Here is a 16,125-nt window from a genome sequence, read left to right on the forward strand (position 1 = left end):
GTTTTCAAACACACCCATCGTGGGAAGAATTAGCGTTGAATACTTTATTTTAAGTGCTGTTTCGTTTCAAAACGATTGCAGAGTGTCTTTAATTGATTATTCATGTACCTGCAATCTAAATTTGCCATTTGAGACGAAGGTCATCATCATCATCATCAGCCTGACTACGTCCACTGCAGGACAAAGGCCTCTCCCATGTTCCGCCAGTTAACCCGGTCCTGTGCTTGCTGCTGCCAATTTATACCCGCAAACTTCTTAATCTCATCTGCCCACCTAACCTTCTGTCTCCCCCTAACCCGCTTCCCTTCTCTGGGAATCCAGTCAGTTACCCTTAATGACCAGCGGTTATCCTGTCTACGCGCTACATGCCCTGCCCATGTCCATTTCTTCTTCTTGATTTCAGCTATGATATCCTTAACCCCCGTTTGTTCCCTAATCCACTCTGCTCTCTTCTTGTCTCTTAAGGTTACACCTACCATTTTTCTTTCCATTGCTCGCTGCGTCGTCCTCAATTTAAGCTGAACCCTCTTTGTAAGTCTCCAGGTTTCTGCTCCGTAGCTAAGTACCGGCAAGATACAGCTGTTATAAACCTTCCTCTTGAGGGATAGTGGCAATCTACCTGTCATAATTTGAGAGTGCTTGCCGAATGTGCTCCACCCCATTCTTATTTTTCTAGTTACTTCAATCTAGTGGTTCGGCTCTGCGGTTATTACCTGCCCTAAGTAGACATAGTCTTTTACAACTTCAAGTGCACTATTACCTATCTCGAAGCGCTGCTCCTTGCCGAGGTTGTTGTACATTACTTTCGTTTTCTGCAGATTAATTTTAAGACCCACCTTTCTGCTCTCCTTGTCTAACTCCATAATCATGAGTTGCAATTCGTCCCCCGAGTTACTCAGCAATGCAATGTCATCGGCGAAGCGCAGGTTACTAAGGTATTCTCCATTGACTCTTATCCCTAACTGTTCCCATTCTAGGCTTCTGAAAACCTCCTGTAAGCACGCGGTAAATAGCATTGGGGATATTGTGTCCCCCTGCCTTACACCTTTCTTGATTGGTATTCTGTTGCTTTCTTTATGAAGCACTATGGTAGCAGTTGATCCCTTGTAGATTTCTTCCAGAATGTTTATATATACTTCATCTACGCCCTGAATCCGCAGTGTTTGCATGACGGCTGATATTTCTACTGAATCAAACGCCTTCTCGTAATCTATGAAGGCTATGTATAGTGGTTGGTTTGAGCATTTCTCTATTACCTGATTGATAGTATGAATGTGGTCAATTGTTGAGTAGCCTGTTCGAAATCCTGCTTGTTCCTTTGGTCGATTGAATTCTAATGTTTTCTTTACTCTGTTAGCAATTACCTTTGTAAATAGCTTGTATACTAAAGAGAGCAAGCTGATCGGCCTGTAATTCTTCAAGTCCTTGTCATCTCCTTTCTTATGTATTAAGATGATGTTAGCGTTCTTCCAAGACTCTGGTACTCTTCCCGTCAGGAGACACCTCGTAAACAGGGTGGCTAGTTTTTCTAACACAATCTGTCCTCCATCTTTCAGCAGATCTGATGTTACCTGATCCTCACCAGCAGCTTTGCCCCTTTGCATGCTCTCCAAAGCTTTTCTGACTTCTTCTATCATTACTGGTGGAGTGTAATCTGGGTTACTGCTAGTTCTTATAGTATTAAGGTCGTGGTTGTCTCGGCTACTGTACAGATCTCTGTAAAACTCCTCCGCTATTTTAACTATCCTATCCATATTGGTAGTTATTTTGCCTTCTTTGTCCCTTAGTGCATACATCCGACTTTTGCCTATCCCAAGTTTCCTCTTCAATGCTTTGACACTTCCGTTTTTCAGAGCGTGTTCAATTCTCTCCATGTTATACCTTCTTACATCGCATACCTTACGTCTATTAATCAACTTCGAAAGCTCTGCCAGTTCTATTTTGTCTGTTGTACTTGACACTTTCATGATTTGACGCTTCTTAATTAGGTTCTTCGTTTCCTGGGAAAGCTTGCCAGTGTCCTGTCTAACTACCCTGCCTCCAATTCTTCCACTGCACACTCCGTAATGATACTCGTCAGATTATCATTCATTGTATCTACGCTAAGGTTGGTTTCCTCACTAAGAGCCGAGTACCTGTGCTGCAGCGACACTCTGAATTCCTGTACGAAGGTATTTATGCGCAAAATTATCTGTATTGGGTTGTTTTCTATGCGCGCTGGATGCCGCGGACACCGTCAAGTTTCATAATCCTTGCCCTTTCTTGCCCAAACAGTAAATGCAAGCAAGCTGAGTGTAATCCAACGGCAACAAGTCTACCACTGTATACACATATAGATGGTATCATGAGTTAAATAAACATTTGGTGGCCAGCGCTTTTTACAACCTGTCTACGTCGTCATTTTTTCTTGTTTTGCACGCTGATACATGTGTTTGTACCTGATTTGCGATTCTATTTGAAAAATAATGCACTGAAATGTCAACTAAAATGCAAAGGAAGATTCGCAAAGTCACATGAAATAAAATGATTCAAGATAGCCGACACATTTACTCAATGCGTGATGCAACTCTTCTCTAACCGGCGGCAACCCATGCATTCACCGGCGCTCAGCTGGGGTAACTCGAGCGTCCCCAGGCGGCGAAGTTCAGAATCCGAGTCAGCGCAGGCAGCTCCGTAGACCGCCTCCAGCTGGGCAGGTCACAGAACACCTACCGGCGAAGTTCAGAACGCCTACCAGCTTAGAGAACGGAAAGTGTACCTTTAGGCTGTTGTATCAAAATAACATGCAAATACGTAGAGGCGGCGTACTGAACTGCAATACCGCGAGGCGAGATGGCGCTAGTAGTACTAACATCATCAATAAGCAGACGCATTTTTGTTTGTTGCAGGTGGGAGGGTCTGCGGCTGGTTCGCGCTGCTCGCTTCCTCTGTTTTTTTTTGTTGCCCAATTGCGTTTCGCGTCTGTAATTATCACCAGGGGACCTAGCTGGCCTCGACTGGGAAAAACAACGTCAATCAAGTAAGGTATGCATCGTTTATTGCGAGTGTCCAAGCCGGTACAATCAATGTATACGGTCGGGTCTGAACAAAACAAGTCACTCATACATATCGAAAGCTTTCAACCCATGTGTAAAGACTCTTGAAAGCTAACAAGCATACGCATATAACTGAACATCGAAATCGCTGAATGAACGTCGCTCTCATTGCGTTGCGGCGCTCGAGTTTAAAGTGCCAACCACTGGCACGCGTATGCTCGCGTCTACGCGTCAAAAGCGCTTCTCGTCGTCGGCGTCGGAGGGGCATACGCGAGGAGGCGCGAGGGATCAAGCCGGGCCAACGCCTCCTCTAAACAATGCCTGAGGAATGGCTCGCGCTCCCAACGAAGTTGGCCTGCCTTCAGCTTTAAGCAAGCGCCGCGCGGTGGCGCTCGCGACCGAGACTATTTAACTATTATCACGGCAGCGGGCGGTACCAGCCATAGAGTTTCTCAAAATTAACTAGAGGGCACTCTGACGCTACGATCGTTCAGCGACCATGAGAATGATGGGTAGTACACACATTTGCCTCACGGAGGAAGGAAAGGTAGGAGAGGGCATGCCCAGCCGGCGCGGGGCGTGAAATATAACTTAGAAGTGTGGCAGCTTGGGCTAGTTGGTATGGCATGACGATAGTTATAGCGCGAGAACAAAACGACGACACAGAGACTCTGTGTCGTCGTTTTGTTCTCGCGCTATAACTATCATCGGGGCGTGAAAAGTGTGGCGGAAATGACATCATGGCGGCCATATTCACTAGGCACAATGGCGGCGTTGCTATGGTTACGTGTTGCGCAGTGGAGCTGGTCTAGCAGTGAGCGGCCGCGGCTGGCGGAGGAATGTGTGCCTCCCCAGGTCTCGTGCTGAGCCGTGGCGGACAATATCTGTGCTCTGCGCCGCGTTATTGGTTAAGCAGTGTTCTCCTGGCAGTTACATTACTCTTAGCAAACGTTTACAAATCCCTTTGTCCATCACGGGGTTTCAACAGTGCGTAGAACAAGTGCATATCCATGTGTCGTGCGGCGCATGACGCGGATGAAGCAGTTAGTGTTCAGCGAAATTGCGTTGGGCACCATGACGAAGCTGAATGACGACGAACGCCTTGCAGGTCAGTGACGGTTGGGCAGTGCTCCTGCTTGTGACAACGAACGACGCTGTTGAGCCCAGCAAGAAGCAATGAGGACAATGTGCACATACGTAGTTTCATGTTGTGTGTGTACAGTAACAACTTGCATGTGCGTATTAAAACACTTTTTCTGTTCCGCTTGTGACACTCTCCACCAGCATTGCATGTAATCTCAACGTAACAGCAACCGCGTTCAACTGTCACTAGCACCGTGCTCAAAGTTACCACGGTCGCAAAATGCTGACGCCGGTGAGTTTCACGCGGAATACGGACACAGTGGCAGGATGCTGCGTCGGCCGCGTGGCGGAATGCAACCGTAGAAGGCGCACGACCGATCGTGTTGTCTGTACAGTTCTGAATTAATGACGTGAAAGCACTCGCCGTTGTCAGTGCATCTAGCGCGCGTTCTCTCGTAGTTGCTTCGTTGTCGGCGAGCTGTTACTCCCTGTTATTACTCGGACAAAGCGGTTTCGCTGAAGGTGTCCCACTGGCTCAGAGTGATGAGCCCCGTTTCATTAGTTTCGGATCGTCGCGACACACGCACTGCGCAGCCCACGTGCTTTCCGAGCCGGAGAGAGAGTCGTGCCTTCTGCTTTACAATCGGATGTAAACAAGCGAGGAGAATTTTCCTAGTCAATATGGCCGACTTCCGGCATCATCCCGGCTTCACAACGAGTGACGTCAGGGTAAAGTGTTCTAGAACACTATAGTCAGGGCCTCTCCTACCTTTCCTTCCTCCGTGCATTTGCCTAGTCTTCGTACTTGCGGGCGGCAAATCGTACTTGCGGCTCCGTTTATTGCTGTGTTTCGGTTTTGTTTTGAAAGAAAGATTGAGCCCTTTTGAACTTTGTGAGCCAATTTGGGAAGTAAGTCTTAAGAAATAAAATGGTGAAGCGCAACCGTTGAACATTTGCTAATACTTGTTTCGTAAGAAAACAGCTCCAAGCCACTCGAACACACACGGAGCCAAAGGCAGGCCAGAAGTACGAAGATTAGACAAATGTGTGTACTACCCATCATTTCCATGCTCGTTGAAGCGCCGTGCGTTGCAGCTCCCAAGACACTAGCGCCAGAGTTCCCTCTAGTAAGTATTGTGGGAAACTCTATGGTACCAGTTCAGCGTTTTTCATCTGCAGCCCATAGGGGCGCGTCAGTCGAGAGTTGTTCGAGACCTGCAACTGTTCACCGCAATTTCGGAGGCTATGCAAAGTGTTGCGTTGTTGCACCGTCCGCCACAGGTGACGCTAGCGACCGAGAACATTCTAAAATAAAGGAGAGAAAAGGTGTGGCCACCGTTTTTATTCTCATGCGGCAGGCATTTTCTAGAGGAGGCGTTGGCCGGGCTTGATATTTTTGCCACGCGTACGCTACATCACCACGCGTACAGCGGCGCCAACCAACCAGGGGCCGCGATCAGTGCCTTCTCTATAACCTTCAGTGCCTGCCGGAAGGGGAGGAGAACAATAGGCGGCGGCCGTCGAAGCGAGTGCAGCTGCTCACCACCAGGCGCCGCCACGTAAACATAGATCTCTCGTGTTGTCGGTCGCAGCTCGCGCATCACCTGCGCAGATGCGGTTGCTAGTCTCGTTTCTCGGATTCTGGTTGCCTGGGTGCTCATAACGACCGGTAAAGCCACAAAAAGGCTTCCTCGACTGGCAAGCTCTCGAACCCGCTCGCGACAGCGTCTCAATCAACCAGACAAGGACAAGACTTGACAAAAGCAGGGGTTGCTATAGCGTCCCACAACGAAACAAGTTTATTCCAGATATCTCGTGAAATCGCAGTGAACCAAAAAAGAAGTGCGTTCTTCGGCCTGGGGTGCATCCTAAAGTTCCCCAGTAGTAATCGGACCACAAGAAAAAAAAATAACAGTAACCTACTTTACAGCCTTACATATGCTGGCCTACAAATCGAACGTTTGGTGACAAAAGAACAGAGTATAAACTAGAGAAGAAACAGTATTTGTCACAGTTGTTGTCACAGACCATGTTGGCCTTTTCCTCCTGAAGTTGATAATTTGATCAAGAAGAAAGAGTGCTGCTGGGTGTTGTTCCACGGCTCTTTCTTTGATATAAGATATATCTGCTACCATGGAATCTTGCTGTAGTTTCTCAAGTTCCAATTTGTATTTGTCAACTGTCCTTTGCAGTCTTGACACTTGGTTCCTGAGGTCCCTTTCTTTTCTTTTCCATTTGGCTTTCTCCGTGGTCAGCAAGCTCGCCACCGCTTGTCTACTGTCCACCTGAACACCTCGGTCACATGCTGGAGGACTCTCGGGCGGAAAGTTACTAGGTTGGTTGGTATCGCTGAAAGCATCGGTGATATCCATGGGCTCTGGTTCTTCAAGTTCGTGGTTTTGTGGTGTCGGTACTGCAGGTGGCAACACCACAGATGCAGCGGCCCTCGTCGCATGATCACTTTTCTGTTTCAAAGGAACACAAGCTCGCTTTACGATGCTTGCTCTGCTTCGCCCGGCGCTTGATTTTGGTTGCAAGTGCGCAGGGTAATCTTCAAAAACTGAAGGAACAACACCTTTTTTCAAAAACCGTCGTCGTTTTCCTTCCACAAAGTCCTCGGCGCGAAAATGACGGCTGCATACCTTCGTGTAGCAGGACGTTAAATTTGGCGACCAGTTGTCACGTCGAATAACGGCCAGCCACTTTTCTCGTACGTCGGCGGCAGAAGGAATCTCGTGAAAAGACAGTCCCGGCGTTTTCTTTTTCTTGCCAGACTTACACAGCGGTACGCAGCAGTACGACATCTTCAGTTGCGCTACACGAGCGGCCTAACCACAGGATTAAAAAAAAAAGAAAGAAGCGTGAATCAATATACGACAGCATGCAACTTGAAGAACGCAACACCACGTGCAGCACAGCGAAGTGAGTACCGCCCACGACCTCCTCGGTGCCACCATACCAGCGAGCCAATTATGTTTACACAGCGCCACTACCAATTTGCGGCGAGCGGGGGAAACACTAGCGCCGACGGCCGTGAGAGGGCCTTCTTTAAGGCACTGAAAGCCTTCTTTAAGGCCTTCTTTAAGGCACTGAGGCACTGTCGCGATGCCTCGGAACGTTATGCCTAATGGCCGCCACTTCGTAGACACAGCCGAGTGCTAGAAGCAAGCACGGAAACTACTCCAAACGTTCCTGAATGACCGCTTCGCAATCTACAACGACACGACGAAGGACTGCGGGTGCTACCAGCGTGACGCGGTTCGAGCGACGCCGACAAATCCAGCGAATGCCGGCCGGCTATGCTAGCGCCGGTCCCGGGTGCGATCGTCGGCTGAGCGAAAGGAGCATGTCAGTGTTCTTGTGCTTTGATCTGTGACTTTCTGTGCTAAAAACGAGTGTAAACAGACTTCGGAGGTTCGAAGGTTTGAGCGTGAGCCCTCGCCTACCGTGGAGGCAATTCAGAGCAGTGTCATCTGCTTCCAGCGCAGGCCTCTACCGTCTAGTTCGTATGAACCAGCACATGCGAGGAACATCGGCTGAAAAACTCTACGGTAGTTTCCGTCGCAACATAGACACCATATACGACGCCCTAAAGATCGCATAGTTCATATGGAGGAGTTTTTATCTGCACTGTGTTTGTTTTCAACATCGGTATTCATCATCGCTGAAAGCGAACCTCGCACTAACCAACACATTTCGGTGATGTGAAAACGTACGTACTTATAGAAGTGTATTCGCGGATTGTACGACGCTGAAACATTCGTTGGCTTCGGTGCAAATCGTTTTCGTGTGTTGCCAAGCTAATAACAAGCGTGCACTGGTTGGTAGCAGTGTGAGGTGACTTCGTGTCGGGTACCACCAACGCTGAAACATTCAGCTGTCAGTGGTCTCATTTCCATTCACGTACAAGACAAACTCGAGCGTGCGTTGCTGTGGTGATTGAAAAAGAAAGGTGCATGATTAAGTGCTGCTTGTATTGCCTGTTATTTCACTTCTCGCTTCTCCTGCTTCTCTGCCACGCTCAGTAGCACATACGTTGTTTGGAGGCATTCTAACACACACATTCTTAATTTATAGTTCATTCTGATACTCAAAGCTATAGGCATACAATGGCGCTTCTCCGTCGTTTTACAGTTTACTAGAATATAACGCGCGTTTTGTTTACAGCTGGACAGATAATTGAAAACCTTGTAAGAAGCACCTGATTTGAAATCAGCTGCACGATGACACGATAGTTGGAAAAGAAGATCACCACATGTATGCACAGAATGAATGAAGGTGCACTAGTACGGTACTGCACTTTGCATAAAAGAAATGCAAAAAGTACCTCATGTGACTTATGAGACCTTTAGGAACTGTGCATGTATTTATCTGTTCCTCAAGACTGTAATGAGCTGAAGATAATATTCTATGGTTTCGAACATTGAATATTTGTATGTGTTTCCAAGGAGTGCCTCATTTCTGTTCGGTTTTTTAGTATATGCATTAACTGGAATTATATATATGCATGCACTTAAGCATATGCAGTTCAGCCCTGGAAAACTTGCCAAAACTTCTCTACGGTGCTCTGGTGCAATCCTTTGATCGGTATCTGTCCCATCAAAAATTTTGGGCATGCTTTATTGCATTATAGGGTATTTTGACAATTGATGACTCGTGAAAGCCACAGTGCTTGGCTGTAATTTCAAAACCAATGTCTATCAAGAAGTGTCAGATGCATTTTGTAGATGTTAAAGGATATTTACACTACCTGCAAAGTGCTGAAGCCTTCAATACAGCACTGATCCACAATCACCATCTAGCTTAGAAGTCATTTGTAGTGCTCGCTAACACGTTCAAACAAAGTTATCAAACACTGGATTGATTTACTTGGTTTGATTCCTAATACCAGTGTGTCTGAACTTTTGGAGGCACTTGTATTATAATAATGTTCTATTTCTCTGATTTCTTACCAGGGTGCACTCAAGGGTAGTGATATTTGTTTACCTTGGCACACTTATTGTGATATTACTGTTTAAATCATTTCATTTTGTATATATGTTCGCCACTTTTGCAGTAGCCTCACATAGGGCTGCCGTATTTGAAAATAAATAAATATGCCACCCGAAAGTGTTCCACGCTGCTCTCGGTTTCAATCTGATCATTAATATCTGTTGCACCATGATGTGTCGGGTGTGTTTTATTGCATTGCAGAACATTTTGGCTGCCTTCCATAAAGGGTTCAGTTCCAGTATTATGACCGATATCTGTGACTTCATGAAGAGTTAGGCACGGTTTGTCATTTCAGAAAATACTTTAACTACAGACAACATCCAGAAGTTTTCCATACAGGGTTCAGTTGCAGCCCTATGACCAATATCTGTCTTATCATAAAAGTTTCAATTACAGTTAGTTGCATTAGAGCATATTTTGACTACAAAAAAATGCCCGGAGGCATTTTATGTAGTGCTTGGTTTCATTCTTATGACCAGTATCTGTTATATCATTAAGAGCTAGATGCGGTTTCTTGCATTAGAGGATATTTTCAATATGCTTATCATTCAAAAGCCCTCCGCACAGGGCACAATTACCGCCTCATGACCTAAATCCGTCACATCATGAAGAGTAGAGTGTGGGTTGTTGCATTGGAGAACATTTCGGCTCCAGACAACATTCAAAAGCCTTCTATTGAGGCTTCAGTTCCAATATTATGACCGATATCTGTGACTTCATGAACAGTTGGGTGTCATTTGTCGTTTTAGAGAATACTTTGACTAAAGACAACGTCCAGAAGTCTTTCATACAGGGTTAAGTTCCAATATTATGACCGATATCTGTGACTTCATGAACAGTTGGGTGTCGTCTGTCGTTTTAGAGAATACTTTGACTAAAGACAACGTACAGAAGTCTTGCATTAAGGTTTCATTTCCAATATTATGACCGATATCTGTGACTTCATGAACAGTTGGGTGTCGTATGTCGTTTTAGAGAATACCTTGACTAAAGACAACGTACAGAAGTCTTGCATTAAGGTTTCAGTTCTAATATTATGACCGATATCTGTGACTTCATGAACAGTTGGGTGTCGTCTGTCGTTTTAGAGAATACTTTGACTAAAGACAAGGTATAGAAGTCTTGCATTAAGGTTTCAGTTCTATATTATGACCGATATCTGTGACTTGATGAACAGTTGGGTGTCGTCTGTCATTTTAGAGAACACTTTGACTAAAGACAACGTCCAGAAGGCTTGCATTAAGGTTTAAGTTCTAATAATATGACCAATATCTCTGACTTCATGAACAGTTGGGTGTCGTCTGTCATTTTAGAGAATACTTTGACCAAAGACGACGTCCAGAAGTCTTGCATTAAGGTTTCAGTTCTAATATTGTGACTGATAACTACGACTTCATGAACAGTAGGGTGCCGTCTGTCATTTTAGAATATACTTTGACTAAAGACAACGTCTAGAAGTCTTGCATTAAGGTTTCAGTTCTAATATTATGACCGATATATGTGACTTCATGAACAGTTGTGTGTCGTTTTAGAGAATACTTTGACTAAAGACAACGTCCAGAAGTCTTGCATTAAGGTTTCAGTTCTAATATTACGACCGATATCAGTCACACCATGAAGTGTCAGGCACAGTTAGTTGCATCAGAGCACATTTCGACTATGGAAAATGCCCGAAGACATTCTACACAGTATTTGGTTCCTATCTTATGAGCAATATCTGTTGTATCAATAAGAAACAGGTGTGCTTTGTTGCATTAGAGGATATTTCGATCACACACACATCAGCCAAAAGCCTGCTACTCTGGCCTCAATTGTAGTCTTATGACTGACTTAAATCTGTCAGATCATGAAGTTCAGGCCTGATAATTAAGTTGAGTGCTATAAAATATGATGTGTAAATATACTGAAGGTACCAGCATATTCAAGATATTGTTAATAAATTTTGTAGTGCAGGTATAGAAACCCGGTGGTTTGTAAACCTGATCTGGAGGGCAGCCACTGCCTCATTCCCTAAAGAGAGGAGGGGGGGGGGAGCTTAATGTCAACTACATATATTAACATAATAGTGAGGGGGGCGCTAAGTCAGCCCCTACACGGAGGGGGGCACTGCAACAAACTCCCCCCCCCCCTCCTCCTTATGGAGAACTCTGCACACGCCTATGATAGACATACAGTATGCTAGACGCGAATGTTCATTCGCGGGAGCGGCACGCACACCGATATTGATTCCTGGTGAATACCACTATAGTTAATTTGGGCACAGGAATGTCAATCACTTCTAAAATAGTCTAAACTGTGGTGGGTGAAGCACTAGCAATTTTTTAACGTGTTCTTATATCCTCTAAAAGATATAAACCCGCTCCAGTTAAGAATGTGCCGTTCTGTGCTGAACTTGGACAGTTCTAAGCCAAAAGGCCAAGCAACATTGTGCATCGGCCTCAGACGCGTGGGCATCAACGCGGTTGACGCGTGCCAATGTTGCGCGCCCTTTTCCTCCACAGGCGCGACTAGACGCTTTTGACGCGTAGGCACTTAATAGCGTGGCTTCAGGACAAGGGTCGGATTCTGCCGTCAGATGCGGCGCTTGCCCCGTAGGGTTGATCTCGAAGCGAATGCATGCTGTGGAATCGGGAAGGAAACTTGCACATTGCCGATAGATAATGATTTGTGGGGTTTAACGTCCCAAAACCACCATTTGATTATGAGAGACGCCGTAGTGGAGGGCTCCGTAAATTTTGACCACCTGGGGTTCTTTAACGTGCACCCAAATCTGAGCACACGGGCCTACAACATTTCCGCCTCCATCGGAAATGCAGCCGCCGCAGCCGGGATTTGAACCCGCGACTTGCGGATCAGCAGCCGAGTACCTTAGCCACTAGACCACCGCGGCGGGGCACATTGCCGATAGATAGCTCGCGCAGTTAGAGCAATGTAGTTTTGCTAAATTTGTTAAATAAGCAATTGCAGATGCGTGCATTTCTGAATCATTCTCGCTCTGCAATGCTACATTGAGTACTTCACAATTCTGCAATGTCGCGTCGTGTCGAGAGGGTAGGCACTAGTTTTAATACTCAGCTGTGAGCCCATATTATAGGTATTATGTATTTAGGAGATGGGCCTAAAAATATTTCAGGCTTTCTACATTTATTTTTAGAGTTAAGTTACACAGTTACCACAGCTAGAATTTCTCGTCGCAGGTAATGACCAGTCTACTGAGTGTGCAGCGAACATGTATGCTAAAGGGACACTTATCAGGTGTGTGCTTAACGATCGAAAAGGCCCAATTCTAAGAAAATAAGCTTCAGGTATGCATTGTACAATTTTGTTGTCTGTACATCTTTTTCGGTACTCTTACATCACACTATCTGCTCAGCCCTGAGCACAATCTCTTTTTTTTTTTGCATAGACATATCCATAGAACTTGAGTACTCTCTTGCAAGCAAGCACTCCTGAAATCAATTGGTGGTACACGATGTGAATCTGTCGGAATACTGGATCATTAAAGGTCACATTTATCACACACTTGTTATTATGTTTACTTTTTCAGTATACTTGTGCTTGAAAATGAAGTTGTTTTCTCCTTGCTACATTTAGAGGTTAGGACTTGAAATACGTACTATATATCTTGCAGTGTGGCTGTAGATAAGTGAAGATCATGTATGTTTCAACTACCTGTGCAATTTCCTAGATTTTTTTTCATGACCGTAGCGCACAGAATTTCACTTCGTAGTGGTAGACTATATAGTTACGACAACTTAATTTAAACAGAAGCAGATGTGCACAAAGAAATCTGGAACGTTTTTCTGCAAAAAAAAAAAAAAACTACCACATGCAATGAACACAATCTTGCTCTTCATGGCAGCATTCACGTCTTTGAGGAAGCTGTGCAGCAACTGCTCATCACCTTTATGATTTATTATTTTAGGAGCCCATTGAACTTATCTGCAAAGCTAAAGCAATTGAGTGCAGTCTTATGAGCTTTGGTGCATCTTTTTGTAAACTTGTATGAGCTAAACACAGTTACTTAAGACAAAACAGTTCTGGGTGTTGTTGGTAAACTGTCACAAGGCACAACTAAATGTCGGAAAGCCTGTTAATGCCCATCACTGTGGGTGTGCTCCTTATGTAGTGCAAATAATAATTTCCGACGATTCACATGCCAACTATGAAGTGATCGTGAGTCGTACAGTAGTAGGCAAATTTAGATTGATTCTGGCTCCCATGGGTTCAAACAAATGACACTGTAGCTTCACAGAAGACAAGACTGCTTGTCGAAACATTTGCTTTGACCCCTTACGTTAACATATTTTTCATATTTTCAAGCTTCCATCTTTTAAGGGTCAGTTTAGTTCACCTGCACCAATCCGAACTGGTTCACAGCTGTGCACGAGAAGTTCAGAACTTGTGTGGCAGGAGTTCAACGGTGCGGCATCACAAGTGAATGACAAGGTGGAATCCTTATTTTTGTTCGCTTAATTTAATGAGGTGCAAATATCTTGGCAAAACACGCCGCGTTTGCAGAGGTATGTACAGTCCCTACGTCGAATGGTATGTTGTTCGTTAAGCTGTGCGTGCGCCTGCACCAAACCAGCGCCATCAGGGCAGAAGGTACGGGAAAGTCATGAACTAGTTTTGGTGCTGTACCTGTCCTGCGCTTTTTGAAATGAATGGCACGATTTAGAAGATGCCATTGCTGCGCCCCTGAAATGAATGGCGAGGTGCAGCACTTTGTAAAATCGATCGTGTGGTGCAGGTGAATCAAACCCTTAAGCACACAAGCGTCTTAGCGTTTCACCCCTATCGAAATATGGCTACAGTGGCTGGGATCAAACAGTGTGTTGTTGAGCTCAGCAGTGCCACACAATCTAACTAATAGTGTAACAGTTTTAACATTATTGAAGTATAGATTCCATGCCACGGTAGGCAGGCAATGCTTGCAGCCAATCTAAAGCACCTCTCCACGATATACGCAGTAAAACATTCACAAATACAGCATTACATGTGTGAGGTTAGAGATGACCTGTTGTAGTGGACATTCAGATGTTTCAACGTGCTTGCAGAGTGGACATTCGGGGGTAGTCATCCTGTTATTGCATGGCAGTCTGGAAAAGCAAGTAACATCACCAGATATCAATGCATGGAATCAATGCATAATCAATGCATGAAATTTTCCAAAGTAAACAAATACACTCAGTTAATTAGTAAACAGCAGTATTTTATACATATATGTAGTGGTACCTCATAACACGTATATCAATCAGGGCTGCTTCTTCACAAGGCATGTCATGTAGCAGGTTCCTTGCCCATTGTACACATTTGCTTCCATGTCAGGTGGGCCAGGAGGCTGTGGCAGAAAAAGAAGTATTTCTCATTTATGTGACGCTTCCTTTATCACACTATAGCAAAACCAGACCCATAACTATGTGATGCTTCTCAAACGCGACTGCAGTAAACTATTAACTAGTAGGTTTTTTGCACTAATATGTGGGCTAGCTAAGAAGACACATGCGAGGTGACAGTGATTTATTTGCCTTCTTTTATCGCAACGGCCTGGTTGGTGTTACCCGATGATAGAATTTCAGAATTGACTATTGAGTCAGCGACTCGTTCCCACGTGAAGCCAAGCACGCCGCAAGTAACGCACGTTTTTCCGTTTACAGATTGAGACGTTCAACAATTTTAAAATTTAATACTGCAATGCGCTGCCACCGTGTGACGCCTACGCAGTCATTGGCAAAAAAAAAAAAAAAACTACATATGTTGAAGTGAACCAACTAGCCCCGCAAGCAACCATCCTTAAAAAACTGAAGTGGTTTCTACTCACCGCCCCGATGAAAGCTTCAACGGTCGCTTCGTTCCCCGAAAGTCCCTCGAATTCCCTTCGCGAAAGCATATGAACGAGTCAAAATAAACAGAATGAGAAAGAATGTGTCGGTCGGCAGAGGCTCGAAATATTTACAGCGAAATGAAACAGTCCGACACACCTCCGAACGTACCGCGAGCCGTTACCGGCCGTTGCAACCGTTGGCCGCTGAAAACTTTGAAATGAGGATAGTGATGTCGATCGGCTGCTACTGACATCAAGTCAGCTGCAGCAAAAACTATTACAAAAAGTTGATGACGCAGCACATGTTAAAAACAAACTACTTGTTAGAAGAACAAAATGTTGTGTGTAGCGGTACGCAAACATGTAGTGTTTGATCATTTTAAAATTAAAACATGGCCCCGACGAAGGCGCCTCTACAAGAAAGTGCAATAGCGCGAGTGGCGAGAGAGGTTAGTAGATCCACTCTGGGTGTTTGAAGCAGAAACGCGCCGCGGTTGATTTTTTCGCTCCTTACTGGTGAGCACTTGAACTTGAGAGTTTCCGGGGCCTGGGCAGGTCAGGAGTGCAGTAGGTCATGCACTTGTCATAGCACTTAACAGTTATAGTGACATTGAGCGGAATCAACACCTCCTAGAAAAATTATGCCTAGACCGTCGCTCTCTTTTCAATTGGGAGCCTCCTACCAGCACGCAATCTTGGAGGCCATGCCTCCTGCCTTGTGTTGAGACCAGCCGCCGCGTGAGACCGCTCCCCTTCGTACCGCTTCATCACGTGACATTATCGTACCGCATAAAGTTCTATACAAAAGTACTATGCCGTATCGCTTTGTCACGTGACACAATGGCTGCTCGGAGGCAACTGTGAGAGCATTACTGTCGATAGTTATAGCGCGAGAATAAAACGAAGACACAGAGACAAGAAGGACACGAAAGGCACAAGCGCTAACTTACAACTGAGTTTATTGCGCAGAGCACGAAAATATATAGAGGAGACAGTAACCATGTGATAAAAACCATATGGCACAAAGAGCAAAACATGAGTGAGAGAAAAACAAAGACAAAAAAACACAAAAACAAAAGCACAAAAAACGGCAAAGAAAAATCTATAAGAAAACGAAACAGAAAGGTAAAGATAATATAACTACCTGCGCGCACCGAAAACTGCCACACTTCTAACCATTACTGTGTT

The 16,125-nt window shown here is 45.1% G+C and overlaps 1 protein-coding gene across 1 annotated transcript in view; it reads right to left on the reverse strand.

The window, feature by feature from the left end:
- The window catches only part of LOC119161488 (serine/threonine-protein phosphatase 1 regulatory subunit 10), an 89,571-nt gene extending 74,428 nt beyond the window's left edge, over positions 1-15,143 (reverse strand). Inside the window, exons 1-3 of the mRNA XM_075879188.1 lie at positions 14,935-15,143; positions 14,349-14,454; positions 14,110-14,212 (exon numbers count right to left, since the gene is read on the reverse strand). The gene's annotated coding sequence lies outside the window, so the exon portion shown is untranslated. The remainder of the gene's footprint in view (positions 1-14,109; positions 14,213-14,348; positions 14,455-14,934) is intronic.
- Between the last annotated feature and the right edge of the window lie 982 nt (positions 15,144-16,125).

The sequence above is a fragment of the Rhipicephalus microplus genome, chromosome X (genome assembly GCF_043290135.1).
Source record: "Rhipicephalus microplus isolate Deutch F79 chromosome X, USDA_Rmic, whole genome shotgun sequence".
Classification (NCBI taxonomy): domain Eukaryota; kingdom Metazoa; phylum Arthropoda; class Arachnida; order Ixodida; family Ixodidae; genus Rhipicephalus; species Rhipicephalus microplus.